Below are 16,511 nucleotides of genomic sequence, written 5' to 3' on the forward strand. Positions count from 1 at the left end.
TGGAGACTGTAATGAATCAGCGCCCGCACGGACTAGAACGAGGGCAACCACCAACCTGGCATGGGTGTAGGGATTCCTCCGGGAAGGCGTTTGTGAAGGTACGTTGGTCCCAAATGGTGAGATGTTGTCCTCTGTAATGCAGAGAGCCGTCATCCAAGATGAAGCGGTGAGTGAATGGAGTTTTGCTGGGCACTATTCGCCCGTTGGCTTAAGGAGCAGCAATCAGCTGTAAGCTGGCGTCCTCGTGGTGTGAATAGCGCGCTATTCAATAGTGGGCCACGGGTCTGGGTACTGCAGCGCTGGCAAGGCGGTATCGGCTGACTTAGTGGCTGATGTAAACAATAGATGGTTGTGGCAATACTTAAAGATTAAGGCTAAACGCGTTTCACCACAATTGTGGTATTCCTCAGTAGCCTTAATATATTAAAAAGGAGCTAGTAGATGGCATGCAGGTATATATAATGAAAATGTAAGTGATGTCATTAGTGGGTGTGGCATCACTTACATTTTCATTATATATACCTGCATGCCATCTACTAGCCCCTTTTTAATATATTAAGGCTACTGAGGAATACCACAATTGTGGTGAAACACGTTTAGCCTTAATCTTTAAGTATTGCCACAACCATCTTTTGTTTACATCAGCCACTAAGTCAGCCAATACCGCCTTGCCAGCGCTGCAGTACCCAGACCCGTGGCCCACTATTGAATAGCGCGCTATTCACACCTGATTGCTGCTCCTTACGCCAACGGGCGAATAGTGCCCAGCAAAACTCCATTCACCCACCGCTTCATATTGGATGCCGGCTCTCTACATTACAGAGGACAACATCTCATCATTTGGGACCAACATTTCCTCACAAACGCCTTCCCGGAGGAACCCCTACACCCATGCCAGGTTGGTGGTTGCCCTCGTTCTATTCCGTGCGGGCACTGATTCCTTACAGTCTCCAGGAGTCTGCCGCTCCGGAGACGGTCAGATGCCGTGCAATTCGGTGAAGACTGCAAACAAGGTACCGCTCTGAATGTCCAAATACTGTTATTGTTCTTATTTACACTAAATGGCTCTCTTTTAAGTTAAGTGGAAGTTATAACTGTATCGCTCATCTCATCTGCTACATTTAACAGACACTTTGTATCTACTTTGTTGCCAATACAGTACATTGGCTTCATGTGATGAACAATTCTAACCACTGTGGCTGCTAAATTAGATTAGAACTATTATAATGACTTTGGTCATTGGCTGCTATCTGATACAAAATATTTTATGAACATTTACATAATTATTTTTATAAGAAGGTTGGCAATCTATATTTTTTTAATTTTTAATTTATTTTTAAAAAGCACATTTTTTCTAATACCTGGGCAAGGGCCCTGCCCAGGTGTTTTAATATAATTTTTACTCAATAAATGCACATTATTGTTTAAGTTATATTTTGCAGATATTTTTATTATTACAATAATCAAGATAGGATTACTGTAGTCATTATTAGTTTCATTTCCATTTATCTCTTACTTGTATTTGTGATCTACCATCTGTCAATTTTTCTATATCTTTTATCTCCATCTTTTTACTTCTTCCTTTTTGCTCTTTCTCCTTTTCACTTATTTTTTCTTATTTCACTATCCTTGAGGACTGGTCATATAATTTCTTCATTATATTTATCTATATATTTCTTGTTCTTGGGGTAATCAGACCTTACCAGTTAACCTCAGGCTAGTCATTGATTGAGCTGCACTGCCCTTTATTTTATTCTTTTATTTATATAGTTAAAGAACATTTTGGGGTTAGTTTTACTCTCTTTGGCAATTAATCTTTCTGTCTCTTTTTTTGCGGCTTTTATCTGTTTTTTTTTTTTAACATATTTTACATTTTTCTCTATAGTTTTTTAATGCTTCTTCACTGCCGTCCTGTTTTTTTTTAGGTTAAGTGCTTTATTTTTGTGATTTATTGCCCCCTTAACATTTTTATTCATCCACATTGGTTTTCTTTTATCCCTGACCCTTTTATTCCCATAAGATATATACCTCCTACAGTGAGTATTTTAAATATTCTTAAAAGTCTCCAATTTAGTGTCAGTAGTTTTGTTTTTGAGGACATTATCCCATTTTATATTGTTAAGGGCTTCTCTGAGTTGATCAAACTTTGCCTTCCCAAAGTTTTTTGTTTTTGTTGCCCCTCAAGAGGTTCCCTTATTGCAAAACAAGTTATAATGTATTTTTATTATGATCACTATTCCCTAGGTATCCTTCTACCTGCACATTAGTTACTCTGTCAGGTCTGTTGGTTAATATTAAGTCCAGTAGGGTGTCCCCTCTGGTCAGACCCTGCACCATTTGGGACAGATTATTGTTGTTAGCTATAGTCAGAACCCTGTTTCCTTAATGGGATTCACAGGACTCAGTCTCCCAGTTTATATCAGGATAGTTAAAGTCCCCCATCATTACCACATCATTTTGATTTGCTTTGTTTATTTGCCTCAGTAATAGATCTTCTGCCTCTTCCATTACATTTGGTGGCTTATAGCAAACCCCTATCAGAATTTCATTATTTTTATCTCCATATAATTCACCACATTATTGTTTCCCTCCCTTATATCCTCCCGCAGTGAGGCCTTCAAACTGGACCTTACATAAAGACAAACTTCTCCCCCTTTCCGTTTTGTCCGATCCTTCCTGAATATACTATAACCCTGTATGTTGACCGTCCAGTCACAGCTATCGTCCAATCAAGTTTCTGTTATACTCACTATGTCATAATTCTCCTTAGACATTATCAACTTCAGTTCGTCAGTTTTATTGGTTAGACTTCTGGCATTAGTCAACATGCAATTCAAAGGTATATGTTTTTTTTTCCTAAGAAGCCTATCCCTATTAACTATTCTAACTTCTCCCTCCGCTCCTTCCCCAAATACATTAATAAGTCACACCTCTCTATCTACACTAGTGATGAGCGGCATTGGCCAAATTCGAATTTGCGATATTTCACGTATGTATAGACGAACAATCGTCCTATATTAGAAATCTTTGCATATTTGTTGTATTAACATATTCACATATTCAATGAAGAAAACAGTGAGATGGTGGCCAACTTTACTATTGGTTGCTAGGGATGTTGTTGATAACCTCTGTCAAGTGTATTTGCATCATTCTAATGGGCCCACAAGTGAAAAGAAGGAATATGCAAATATTCACATATGCGAATATGCGCATATGCAGAAAAAAAGGGAATATTCGTAATTTGGAATAAATAGTGAATATATTTGTAAATTCACATATTTGCGATATTCGGCATAAAAATTTGACATGAGAATATTCGCACCCAACACTAATCTACACTATCTTCCCCCTCTATGTTGTAGGTTTCCAAAATGGCGGCACAATGACAGAGCCTGGGGTTAGTAGCAGCAGCATGAGGAGATCATTTGGTGGCACAATGACAGAGCCTGGAGGTGGCAGCAGCAGTATCAGGAGACCTGAAAGTAACCCAGTGACAGAATAGGAGAGTGGGTGCCTATACCAGTACCTGCTGATGAAGGTGGGTGAATGAAGGAGCACTTGGCATCAGATGTGGGGCATCAGATGGATAGAAGGATCAAAATAGTAGCTGAGGCAGGAAGGCAGAAGAAACTGTTCTCTTTTGTCAAATAGTGTAGAGCGGCATAGGCCATATTCGAATTTGCGATATTTTGCGAATATATGGACGAATATTCATCATATATTCGCTAAATTCACGTATTCGTAATATTCGCGTTCTATTTTCGCATAAGATAAAATTTGCATATGCGAAAATTTGCAAGCGAAAAAATTAGCATAAACGGAAATTCGCATATGTGAAAATTAGCATATGTGAAAATTTGCATAAACGAAAATCCGCATATGCGCAAATTAGCATATGCTAATTTTCACATATGCAAAAATTCGTACGCCAGGGTCACATAGTAGTATTAGAGCCTTCTTTACACCACACAAGCTGGAAGCAGAGAGGGGTGATCACTGTGATGAGTACTGTGAAAAAAAAAAAAAAAGAATATTCGTAATTGCGAATATTTAGTGCTATATTCGCGAATTCGCGAATATGCGATATTCGCAAATAAAATTTGCATTGCAAATATTCGCGAGCAACACTATTGTCAAAGTGTTGGTGTGGCACTGTGGATAATCTAGTCTGATGCATCAGGCATTGGTCGGTGGAAATCCTGGCAGATCCAAGGCTGATTCATCTTGACAAAAGTCAGTCTATCCACATTTTTGCTGGACAGGTGAGCTCTCCTTGTGGTTACTATGGCCCCCGCAGCACTAAACACCCGCTCTGTTGCCACACTTCTGGCCAGGTAGGACAGCTTTTCAAGGGCAAACTCTGCCAGTTGCAGCCACAAATCCAGTTTGGCTGCCCAGAAGTCCAGCAGATCTTCAATTTGGGTTGGCTGGGTCATGTCAAGGTATGCCACCACCTGCTGGTTCAGGTCCGGTTCAAGGTCTACCTGCTGCTGATTAGTTGCTTCACTATGCGTGTGAAGAAAGCTACTCATCAGCGACTGTAGACTCAGGCTGCTCCTACCCCACCCCTCCTCAGGAGCCATGGAAGTGAAACGTGAATGCAGAGGGCTCCCCCAGTCAGACCTGCGAGAGGATGGACGATGGCGCAGATATGCATCGGCTAAATGACAAAGTAGGATGTCTCTGTAGTAGGTCAGTTTGTCCTCCCTTTCAGTGGGTGTAAAGAAGACCCACCATTTTGTGCCGGTAGAGAGGGTACCAATAAGGTGGAGAGACAGAAATCATCCCGCTGCCAAATGAGGACAATTCAGCAGTCACTACATATGCAAGTGAGCATACATCATGCCATTTGTGCAAGTGACTCAGAGGGACTCCCTGTCTCCATCTCCACTGCAGACTTCCAGGATGTGTGTGGGTTCTCTGTCTCGTCTTCCTCATCACCCTGTAGCTCCTCTGGCTGCTCCTGCTCCTCCTCTCCTGCAGATGACTAGAAAAACTGCCCATTTTGCTAAATCTAAACTCTGCTCCACTGTGCCCTTCCCCCCCACAGCTCATGTGTAGGTACCACGTTTCCAGTGCCCTGACCAGCCATTGTTTCCAAGACGTGTTGCAGAAAATGAAGCAGTGGAATGACGTCGTTCATCCCGTAATCCTGGCAACTGACTAATAATGTGGCTTCCTCAAAGGGCCTGATCAAATGTCAGGTGTCACATATGAGCTGCCACTGGTTGACATTGAAGTTGCACAGGGGAGTATACCTATCCGCTTGAATCATCAAGAAATCACTGATGGCTTTCCTCTGTTCGTATAGTTGATCCAACATATTGAGGGCTGAATTCCAACATGTGGCAACATCACAAATCAGACTATGTTAGGGGCTACCAATCTGATGCTGCAGCTGAAGGAGGGTGTGCTTTGTGGTGTATGAGTAGCTGAAGTGCATGCAAAGTTTCCTTTCCATTGTTAGGATGTCTTGCAAATTGGTGGAACACTTCAGGAACTGCTTAACAACCAGATTGAACACGTGTCCCATGCAGGGTGCATGGCTCAGCCTTCCTTGTCACAGTGCAGACAAATGTTCTTCCCATTTCCAGTTTTCATCGGGAAAGCCATGGTCCCATTTTTTTATGAATGACTTTTAGCAGTTCCTCCCCTGTGTGACTCAGTTCGTCAAGGCAAACCATGTAAAGAACAGCGTGACACCACCGTGCCCTGCACACATGGTATGCTGGAGGAGCACTGACACTTGTCTGTGCAGTGGAGGCTGACTATACTGTGGAGGATGAGGAGGCAGAGTTGCACACTGTCACAAGACCAACGGCCTGAGAGCGTGGAGGAAGAAGCGGCGTGACCTGTCCAAGTTACTGTTGTTGTCGCTGTGCAGGAACCACATTCACCCAGTGGGCTGTAAAGGACGTGTTTTTTTAAACCTTCAGGTTTGAATTAAAACACATCCGTTCTGAATTACTTCACGTTTACCTCTCATGTTTACTGAACTTTGTCATAATTCATCTCATCATTAGTAGTGTTGCTTGAGAATATCGTATATTCGCGAATTCGCGAATATTCGCGAATATAGCACTATATATTTGTAATTACAAATATTCATTTTTTTTCACAGTGCATATCACAGTGATCATCCCTCTCTGCTTCCAGCTTGTGTGGTGTAAAGAAGGCTCTAATACTACTGTGTGAGACTGGCGTATGAATTTTCACATATGCTAAATTTCGCATATGCTAATTTTCGTTTTATGGCCATTTTTGCATATGCAAATTTTCGCATATGCGAAAATAAAGCGTGAATATTATGAATATGCGAAATTAGCGAATATATTACGAATATTCGTCCATATATTCGCAAAATATTGCGAATTTGAATATGGCCTATGCCGCTTATCACTAATCATTAGGTTACTTAGCCAAATTTTGTTTATCTTACATAACAAACAACATCCCTTATACCTTCACCGCATGTCTCCATTTTAAAAACTTCAAAATCCCCTCCGCATCCTCCTCTCCAAATCTCTTTTTATCCCACAAATATACAGTATGCAATCTATCTAATATCATTCTCATACAATTCTCAACTGACACATCCTTCTTCTTGTATACACATACATTTCTGGCATCCAACAATATTTCCTTAATTATTGCTAGTAACACATATAACATTCTTTTCTTTTTTCCACCTACCATACTCAAACCAAACATAATCACCTCAAAAGAGCTTGATTATCTCCTTTGTTATCTCCATCAATTCTTTAGCCAACGGACCTATTCCTCTCCATACTTCTTGCGCTCTATCACAATTCCAAAACAAAAGCATAATACTCTCAGTCCCCCCACATCCCTCTTTTGGACATCTCTCACTTGTTCCAATCCCATGACTCTTCTGAACCTCTCTCACTGGCAACACACCATGCAAACTCTGCCATGCACTCTCTTTCTGCATATTTGTCATTCCATCTGTTTCCAAGCTTTTCCACACTTTACTCACATTCTGTCCTCTCACCAAATTAATGTTGCACTGAACTTCATTCTCCCTTATATACTTCACCATGCTTTTTTTTTTTCTCTTTTAACACTTCTTGCCTCACTCCTAACAGACCAAATATTCTCAGAGCACCTCAACAAACACATACCATCCCGGACTCACCAAAGCATACGGTTTTCTCAAATCCCTCTCCTAAAAACCTCATCATACATGCACATTTCCACTGTTCTCCCACACTTCTTCTCATGGCAGACAAGACATTAATCCCCAGATACACTTCAAAATTTGGAAAATGAATTCCTCTATTCCTACACTCCTTCATTACATTCTATCTTCTCACCTTCTCCACTTTCGGTCCCCAGAAAAACACAAACAAAATACTATTCAATTTTCTCAAGGTCCTAAAACCCTGGTGGAAAAACCAAAGCTACATACAACAATACCAGCAATATCACACTATTAATAACCACAATCTTCCTAATCAATGACAATTCTCTCATCTTCCAAAAAATCCAACTACTTCTTTATTTTAACACATTCTCCCAGCTTTCTCTTCAATCAAGCCTCTCATCAAACTTGACTCCCAACACTTTAATCGCCCCATTTACACATTTCACTCCAATATCCTCTACCTCACTCATTCTTCCAAAAGTCTTATATTCACTTTTATCCGAGTTAACTTTAAAACCTGAAGCACTACAAAAGAATCCCACCAATAGCTTTGCTCTCCTCAAAGCCCCTACATACTCACAGATTACACAAACATCATCCATATATGCCAAAACTTTCAACTCTCTCTCTCCACTCCCTGGAATCATTACACCTCTCATACATTTATATTTTCTCAACAATTCCAACAAAGGCTCTATCGCACATATAAAGGCCAAATGTGACAAAGGACACCCCTTTCTCACTCCAGAACACACTTTCACTTTCTTACTGACCCATCCATTAATCAATACTTTACTATACACTCCTTCATACAACACTTTTATCATTCTTACAAAATCTCCCAGAAAACCCATTCTAATCAATACTTTAAATAAAAATCCATGCAACAATCTATGAAATGCTTTCTCAAAATCCAAAGACAATACTCCAACACTCTGTCCCCTACCCAAACCAACCCATAACACATCCTACAACAAACCCAAATTTTCACTTTTCCTTCTTTTCGGCACACCACATACTTGTTCTTCTCCACCTGATCAATCACACCTCTCATTCTATTGGCCAATACTTTTGCAAAAATTTTATAATCAACATTCAGCAACGTAATCGGTCTCTAATTTTTAAAATCCTTTTTATCTTCTTTTTTTTTTATAAATCAACACCACCACACCACTCTTCATACTTTTCTCTAGTCTACCATTCCTCCACACAAAATCATATATCTCTACCATATCCTCTCTAATAATTTCACACATTTTAGCATAAAATTCAACTGGCAACCCATCCTCACCCAGCGTTTTATTCCTAGCCATACTTTTAATCACCAATTCCAACTCTTTCACCCCCACACCTTTCATCAAACTTTCTACTTCCCCATCATGTACTCCGTACAAATCTTCATCACACTCTTTCTCAGCATACAAACCCTTATAAAAATCTCAAACCACATACACCTCAATCAACAATTATTTAAAGAAAAATCTCGAACATTTTTCATCTTTTTCCAACGTATCCACCTTTGCTTGATACACAATCTTCCTTCCTCTGTCCAGCATCCATTCCCCTACTTCTCTCTTAGTCTCCTCAATTGCCGCTTCCACACATCCCCCACTTTTCCTTCATTTCTTCAAGAAACTCAATCTTTTCTGCAACCATTCATACCATCTTCTTTTACCTGCTGCTCTCTTATACCCTTCTCTCTTGAAAAATACTTGCATTTTCTGCTTCACCCAGCCCCAGCAGCACAACACATCCACAAAATCCTCCTTCTTTTTCTTCCAAATTTTATGTATCTTCTCATATCTTTCATATACTTTTCCTCTTCCATCAGACCAACATTAAATTTCCATAAACTCCACCCACTCATACATTCCACATCTATCCCTAAGTCACATCGTACACACTCATGATCTGAATACATAAACTTTATCTCCTTACACTCTATACCCACAACACCTTTTGACACAAAACACATAGCCAATCTTGAAACACACTCCCCTCTATCTGAAAAGTAAGTCGGACTCATATTAACATTACACAACTTGACAACATCCTGCAACTTAAAATCATTCACCATATTCTTTAACATCCTTCCAGACACATCCATCTTACTACCTTCAATCTCACAATTGAAATCCCCCACACATACCACAGGCTCTCTCCCTGGCAAAAACAACTTCAATTTCTCAAACAACTCTACTCTCTCATTCTTTTTAACTGACGCATATACATTAATTATGCGAACCTTAACTCCTCCCACTTCCATTTTGACCATCAAACATCTTCCCTCTTTAATCACTGTATAACTTTCTACCTTAAACCCTTATCCTTAAACAGTACACCCACTCCATCATTCCTATCAACAGAAGACATAGACCACACTGTTTTCCCATACTTCCACTCCCCTTTCCTCACCTCCTCCACCAACCTACACTCCTGTACACACACAACATCAGCTCCCATGACCGCCAACTCTTACAAAATTGCAGCCCTCCTTACCCTATTCCTAAGCACCCTAATATTTGATGAAACTATTTTGAATGATATTCCACCACCATACACCCTATGACAAAAAAAAAATAAAAAATTAAGGAAAAAAAATTAATAATTTTGCCACTTTTCAGCTCAAGGTAGCTTGCGGGACTTGTTCATGACCTTCAAAATCATTCTCGGATTCAAATAGCGATTGGAAACGGTTGCTTGTACCACCCGGAACCGACTCACTCCACTCAGATCTCACTTTTTTTCCTGGGCTTTTTTAGGAGCTCTGTAACACAAATTCCCCTTCTCTTTTTGTTCAATTTTCCTCCCCATCTGCATTCCTGAGGGAGAGTCCTCCTCCGACTCTGGACAGTCAATGTAAGGCTCCTCCTCCTCACTCTCATCACTGGAAAAATCATAAATTTTTTACTCCTCCATTTCCTCCACCTCAGCTGATTTCTTCTCCTCAAGTTTGAAGGCAGACTTTCCCTCCAAAATTGGTCTCTAATTCACCACCTCTCTGGCCTCCATTCTTTCTTTTTCTTCCAAATACCTCCTCCCCTTCTCCTAGAAAAATGCTGGCTCTGGTGAACACCATTCCTAATCATGTTTCCCATTTACAGTATAGTTTAGGAGTATTGCTTAAGGTAAAAAGTCACAAGTTAAATGCTGATACTGTATTTTGATTTCTCTATATGCATAAGAAACAAACACGTTATTAAAATGAGAACTTCATTAAAGATGTATGACTTACCTTAGAGGGGTGCGACAATAAATAGTATAATGACCTGTTTATTTTGACCCAACCAATTAAGAAAAGGTATATATATTAAAATATTGTTTTGGGGTATCGTTTAGTTAATTTTGCTGCCTACTATTCCTAAATATCTCAAATAATAATCTAAGTAAATCTAAGTAAATAACAGATGAGCATTAGGCAAGTATAGAAACGTATTCAAACACCTATAATTCTTCTATTGGAAAAATGTGCTGAATAAGGTAGCACAAAATACAAGATAGTAAACCTAGAATGCTACCTCTCGAAATAATTGAACAGGTAACAACTATTACAAAATATAGAGTCTTATTGAAAAGACTCTATATGCCACATGACAAAGACTGAATCGCTAACCCTTAAAAAACATATATCCCCAAATAAAGGGAGAAAGCCCCACATACATATATCTTTTTTTTAACGGTTAGGAATTCTGTCTTTGTCTTGTTGCATATAGAGTCTGTTTAATAAAAGTATACTAGTTTTGTAATAGGTTTTATCTGTAGAATTATTTTGAGAGGTAGCATTTTAGGTTTAGGTTTGATGTGTCCAAAAGTAAAGCACTTACGGGAGTAAAATGACTAACCCGGGTATGACAAATACCTCCTTTGCCCTGCAATGGAAAAACTGTCTCGGGGTGCCTCACTCCGTATATTCCTTCAGCATCTGGCTTCAATTTCACCCAGAATATGTACTCCTCATTAAACACACCCAAAACACTCTTCTGTGGCACTCCACCTCTGATACTCTCACAATATTGCTTCAAATAACTTTCAATCAACTTCACATCCATAAAGGGGTTATACACACGGACCAAAACTGTTTTTTTTTTTTTCTAGTTTGAACAAGGGCTCAAATGATACATTCTTCATTATCTCATTCTCCTTATTTTTTCGAAGACTCTGGAAAATGCAATGCAGGTGAGGCGTATACCTACTAAATATTGTCACGATGCCGGCTGGCAGGTAGTGGATCCTCTGTGCCAGAGAGGGATTGGCGTGGACCGTGCTAGTGGACCGGTTCTAAGCCACTACTGGTTTTCACCAGAGCCCGCCGCAAAGCGGGATGGTCTTGCTGCGGCGGTAGTGACCAGGTCGTATCCACTAGCAACGGCTCACCTCTCTGGCTGCTGAAGATCGGCGCGGTACAAGGGAGTAGGCAAAAGCAAGGTCGGACGTAGCAGAAGGTCGGGGCAGGCAGCAAGGATCGTAGTCAGGGGCAACGGCAGAAGGTCTGGAATCACAGGCAAGGAACACACAAGGAACGCTTTCACTGGCACTAGGGCAACAAGATCCGGCAAGGGAGTGCAGGGGAAGTGAGGTGATATAGGGAAGTGCACAGGTGAACACACTAATTGGAACCACTGCGCCAATCAGCGGCGCAGTGGCCCTTTAAATCGCAGAGACCCGGCGCGCGCGCGCCCTAGGGAGCGGGGCCGCGCGCGCCGGGACAGAACAGACGGAGAGCGAGTCAGGTAGGGGAGCCGGGGTGCGCATCGCGAGCGGGCGCTACCCGCATCGCGAATCGCATCCCGGCTGGCAGCGGAATCGCAGCGCCCCGGGTCAGAGGACGTGACCGGAGCGCTGCCGCGGGGAGAGAGAAGCGAGCGCTCCGGGGAGGAGCGGGGACCCGGAGCGCTCGCGTAACAGTACCCCCCCCCTTGGGTCTCCCCCTCTTCTTAGAGCCTGAGAACCTGAGGAGCAGACTTTTGTCTAGGATGTTGTCCTCAGGTTCCCAGGATCTCTCTTCAGGACCACAACCCTCCCAGTCCACTAAAAAAAAATTTTTTCCTCTGACCTTTTTGGCAGCTAAAATTTCTTTGACCGAGAAGATGTCCGAGGAGCCGGAAACAGGAGTGGGAGGAACAGATTTGGGAGAAAAACGGTTGAGGATGAGTGGTTTGAGAAGAGAGACGTGAAAGGCATTAGGGATACGAAGAGAGGGAGGAAGAAGAAGTTTATAAGAGACAGGATTAATTTGACACAAAATTTTGAAAGGACCAAGATAGCGTGGTCCCAACTTGTAGCTAGGGACACGGAAGCGGACATATTTAGCGGAGAGCCATACCTTGTCTCCAGGGGAAAAAACGGGGGGAGCTCTTCTTTTCTTATCCGCGAACTTCTTCATGCGTGAAGAAGCCTGTAAGAGAGAATTTTGGGTCTCTCTCCATATGATGGAAAGGTCACGAGAAATTTCATCCACAGCGGGCAGACCAGAGGGCAAGGGAGTAGGGAGGGGGGGAAGAGGGTGACGGCCGTACACCACGAAAAATGGGGATTTGGAGGAAGACTCAGAGACCCTGAAGTTATACGAGAATTCGGCCCATAGGAGGAGATCTGCCCAGTCATCCTGGCGGGAGGAAACAAAATGTCGCAAATAATCACCCAAGATCTGGTTAATCCTTTCTACTTGTCCATTGGACTGGGGATGATATGCAGAAGAAAAATTTAATTTAATCTTGAGTTGTTTACAGAGAGCCCTCCAGAATTTAGACACGAATTGGACGCCTCTATCCGAGACAATCTGCGTAGGCAACCCGTGAAGACGAAAAATGTGTACAAAAAATTGTTTAGCCAACTGAGGCGCAGAAGGAAGACCAGGAAGAGGGATGAAATGTGCCATTTTGGAGAATCGATCAACGACCACCCAAATAACAGTGTTGCCACGGGAAGGGGGTAAATCAGTAATAAAATCCATACCAATCAGAGACCAAGGCTGTTCGGGGACAGGCAGAGGATGAAGAAAACCAGCGGGCTTCTGGCGAGGAGTCTTATCCCGGGCACAGATAGTGCAGGCTCGCACAAAGTCCACAACATCCGTCTCCAGAGTCGGCCACCAATAGAAGCGGGAGATGAGTTGCACAGATTTCTTGATACCCGCATGACCTGCGAGATGGGAGGAGTGACCCCATTTGAGGATTCCGAGGCGTTGGCGAGGAGAAACAAAGGTCTTTCCTGGAGGAGTCTGCCTGATGGAGGCAGGAGAAGTGGAGATCAGGCAGTCAGGTGGAATGATGTGTTGCGGAGAGAGTTCAACTTCTGAGGCATCCGAGGAATGTTCTTATCGGCAGGACGAAAGTGAATCTCAAAATTAAATCGGGCAAAGAACAGAGACCACCGGGCCTGGCGAGGATTCAGCCGTTGGGCAGACTGGAGGTAGGAGAGGTTCTTGTGGTCGGTGTAGATAATAACAGGAGAACTTGATCCCTCCAGCAGATGCCTCCATTCCTCAAGTGCTAATTTAATGGCTAGAAGCTCTCGGTCCCCGATGGAGTAGTTCCTCTCCGCTGGAGAGAAGGTCCTAGAGAAAAAACCACAAGTGACAGCATGCCCGGAAGAGTTTTTTTGTAGAAGAACAGCTCCAGCTCCCACTGAGGAGGCATCAACCTCCAATAGGAAGGGTTTGGAAGGGTCAGGTCTGGAGAGGACGGGAGCCGAAGAAAAGGCAGACTTGAGTCGTTTAAAGGCGTCTTCTGCTTGAGGAGGCCAGGACTTGGGATCAGCATTTTTTTTGGTTAAAGCCACGATAGGAGCCACAATGGTAGAAAAATGTGGAATAAATTGCCTGTAATAATTGGCGAACCCCAAAAAGCGTTGGATAGCACGGAGTCCGGAGGGGCGTGGCCAATCTAAGATGGCAGAGAGTTTGTCTGGATCCATCTGTAGTCCCTGGCCAGAGACCAAATATCCTAGAAAAGGAAGAGATTGGCATTCAAACAGACATTTCTCAATTTTGGCATAGAGTTGGTTGTCACGAAGTCTCTGAAGAACCATACGGACATGCTGGCGGTGTTCTTCTAGATTGGCAGAAAAAATTAGGATATCGTCCAGATATACAACAACACAGGAGTATAACAGATCACGAAAAATTTCATTGACAAAGTCTTGGAAGACGGCAGGGGCGTTGCACAGTCCAAAGGGCATGACCAGATACTCAAAGTGTCCATCTCTGGTGTTAAATGCCGTTTTCCACTCGTCCCCCTCTCTGATGCGGATGAGGTTATAGGCGCCTCTTAAGTCCAATTTAGTGAAGATGTGGGCACCTTGGAGGCGATCAAAGAGTTCAGAGATGAGGGGTAAGGGGTAGCGGTTCTTAACCGTGATTTTATTAAGACCGCGGTAGTCAATGCAAGGACGTAGGGAGCCATCTTTTTTGGACACAAAGAAAAATCCGGCTCCGGCAGGAGAGGAGGATTTACGGATAAAGCCCTTTTTTAGATTCTCCTGGACGTATTCGGACATGGCAAGAGTCTCTGGGGCAGAGAGAGGATAAATTCTGCCCCGGGGTGGAGTAGTGCCCGGGAGGAGGTCGATAGGGCAATCATAAGGCCTGTGAGGAGGTAGAGTCTCAGCTTGTTTTTTGCAGAAAACATCCGCGAAGTCCATATAGGCCTTAGGGAGACCGGTTACTGGAGGAACCACAGAGTTACGGCAAGGGTTACTGGGAACCGGTTTTAGACAGTTCTTGGAACAAGAGGACCCCCAACTCTTGATCTCCCCAGTGGACCAATCCAGGGTAGGGGAATGAAGTTGAAGCCAGGGAAGTCCAAGGAGAATTTCCGAGGTGCAATTGGGGAGGACCAAAAGTTCAATCCTCTCATGATGAGATCCGATGCTCATAAGAAGGGGCTCCGTGCGGAAACGTATGATACAGTCCAATCTTTCATTATTTACACAATTGATGTAGAGGGGTCTGGCGAGACTGGTCACCGGGATGTTGAACCTGTTGACGAGGGAGGCCAAAATAAAATTTCCTGCAGATCCAGAGTCCAAGAAGGCCACTGTAGAGAAGGAGAAGGCAGAGGCAGACATCCGCACAGGCACAGTAAGACGTGGAGAAGCAGAGTAGACATCAAGGACTGTCTCACCTTTGTGCGGAGTCAGCGTACGTCTTTCCAGGCGGGGAGGACGGATAGGACAATCTCTCAGGAAGTGTTCGGTACTAGCACAGTACAGGCAGAGGTTCTCCATACGGCGTCGTGTCCTCTCTTGAGGTGTCAGGCGAGACCGGTCGACCTGCATAGCCTCCACGGCGGGAGGCACAGGAACAGATTGCAGGGGACCAGAGGAGAGAGGAGCCGAGGAGAAGAAACGCCTCGTGCGAACAGAGTCCATATCTTGGCGGAGTTCCTGACGCCTTTCGGAAAAACGCATGTCAATGCGAGTGGCTAGGTGAATAAGTTCATGTAGATTAGCAGGAATTTCTCGTGCGGCCAGAACATCTTTAATGTTGCTGGATAGGCCTTTTTTGAAGGTCGCGCAGAGGGCCTCATTATTCCAGGACAATTCTGAAGCAAGAGTACGGAATTGTACGGCATACTCGCCAACGGAAGAATTACCCTGGACCAGGTTCAACAGGGCAGTCTCAGCAGAAGAGGCTCGGGCAGGTTCCTCAAAGACACTTCGGATTTCCGAGAAGAAGGAGTGTACAGAGGCAGTGACGGGGTCATTGCGGTCCCAGAGCGGTGTGGCCCATGACAGGGCTTTTCCGGACAGAAGGCTGACTACGAAAGCCACCTTAGACCTTTCAGTGGGAAACAGGTCCGACATCATCTCCAGATGCAGGGAACATTGGGAAAGAAAGCCACGGCAAAACTTAGAGTCCCCATCAAATTTATCCGGCAAGGATAAGCGTATCCCAGGAGCGGCCACTCGCTGCGGAGGAGGTGCAGGAGCTGGCGGAGGAGATGACTGCTGAAGCTGTGGTAGTAACTGTTGTAGCATAACGGTCAGTTGAGACAGCTGTTGGCCTTGTTGCGCTATCTGTTGTGACTGCTGGGCGACCACCGTGGTGAGGTCAGCGACAACTGGCAGAGGAACTTCAGCGGGATCCATGGCCGGATCTACTGTCACGATGCCGGCTGGCAGGTAGTGGATCCTCTGTGCCAAAGAGGGATTGGCGTGGACCGTGCTAGTGGACCGGTTCTAAGCCACTACTGGTTTTCACCAGAGCCCGCCGCAAAGCGGGATGGTCTTGCTGCGGCGGTAGTGACCAGGTCGTATCCACTAGCAACGGCTCACCTCTCTGACTGCTGAAGATCGGCGCGGTACAAGGGAGTAGGCAAAAGCAAGGTCGGACGTAGCAGAAGGT

This window comes from Hyla sarda, chromosome 7 (genome assembly GCF_029499605.1).
Source record: "Hyla sarda isolate aHylSar1 chromosome 7, aHylSar1.hap1, whole genome shotgun sequence".
NCBI lineage: Eukaryota > Metazoa > Chordata > Amphibia > Anura > Hylidae > Hyla > Hyla sarda.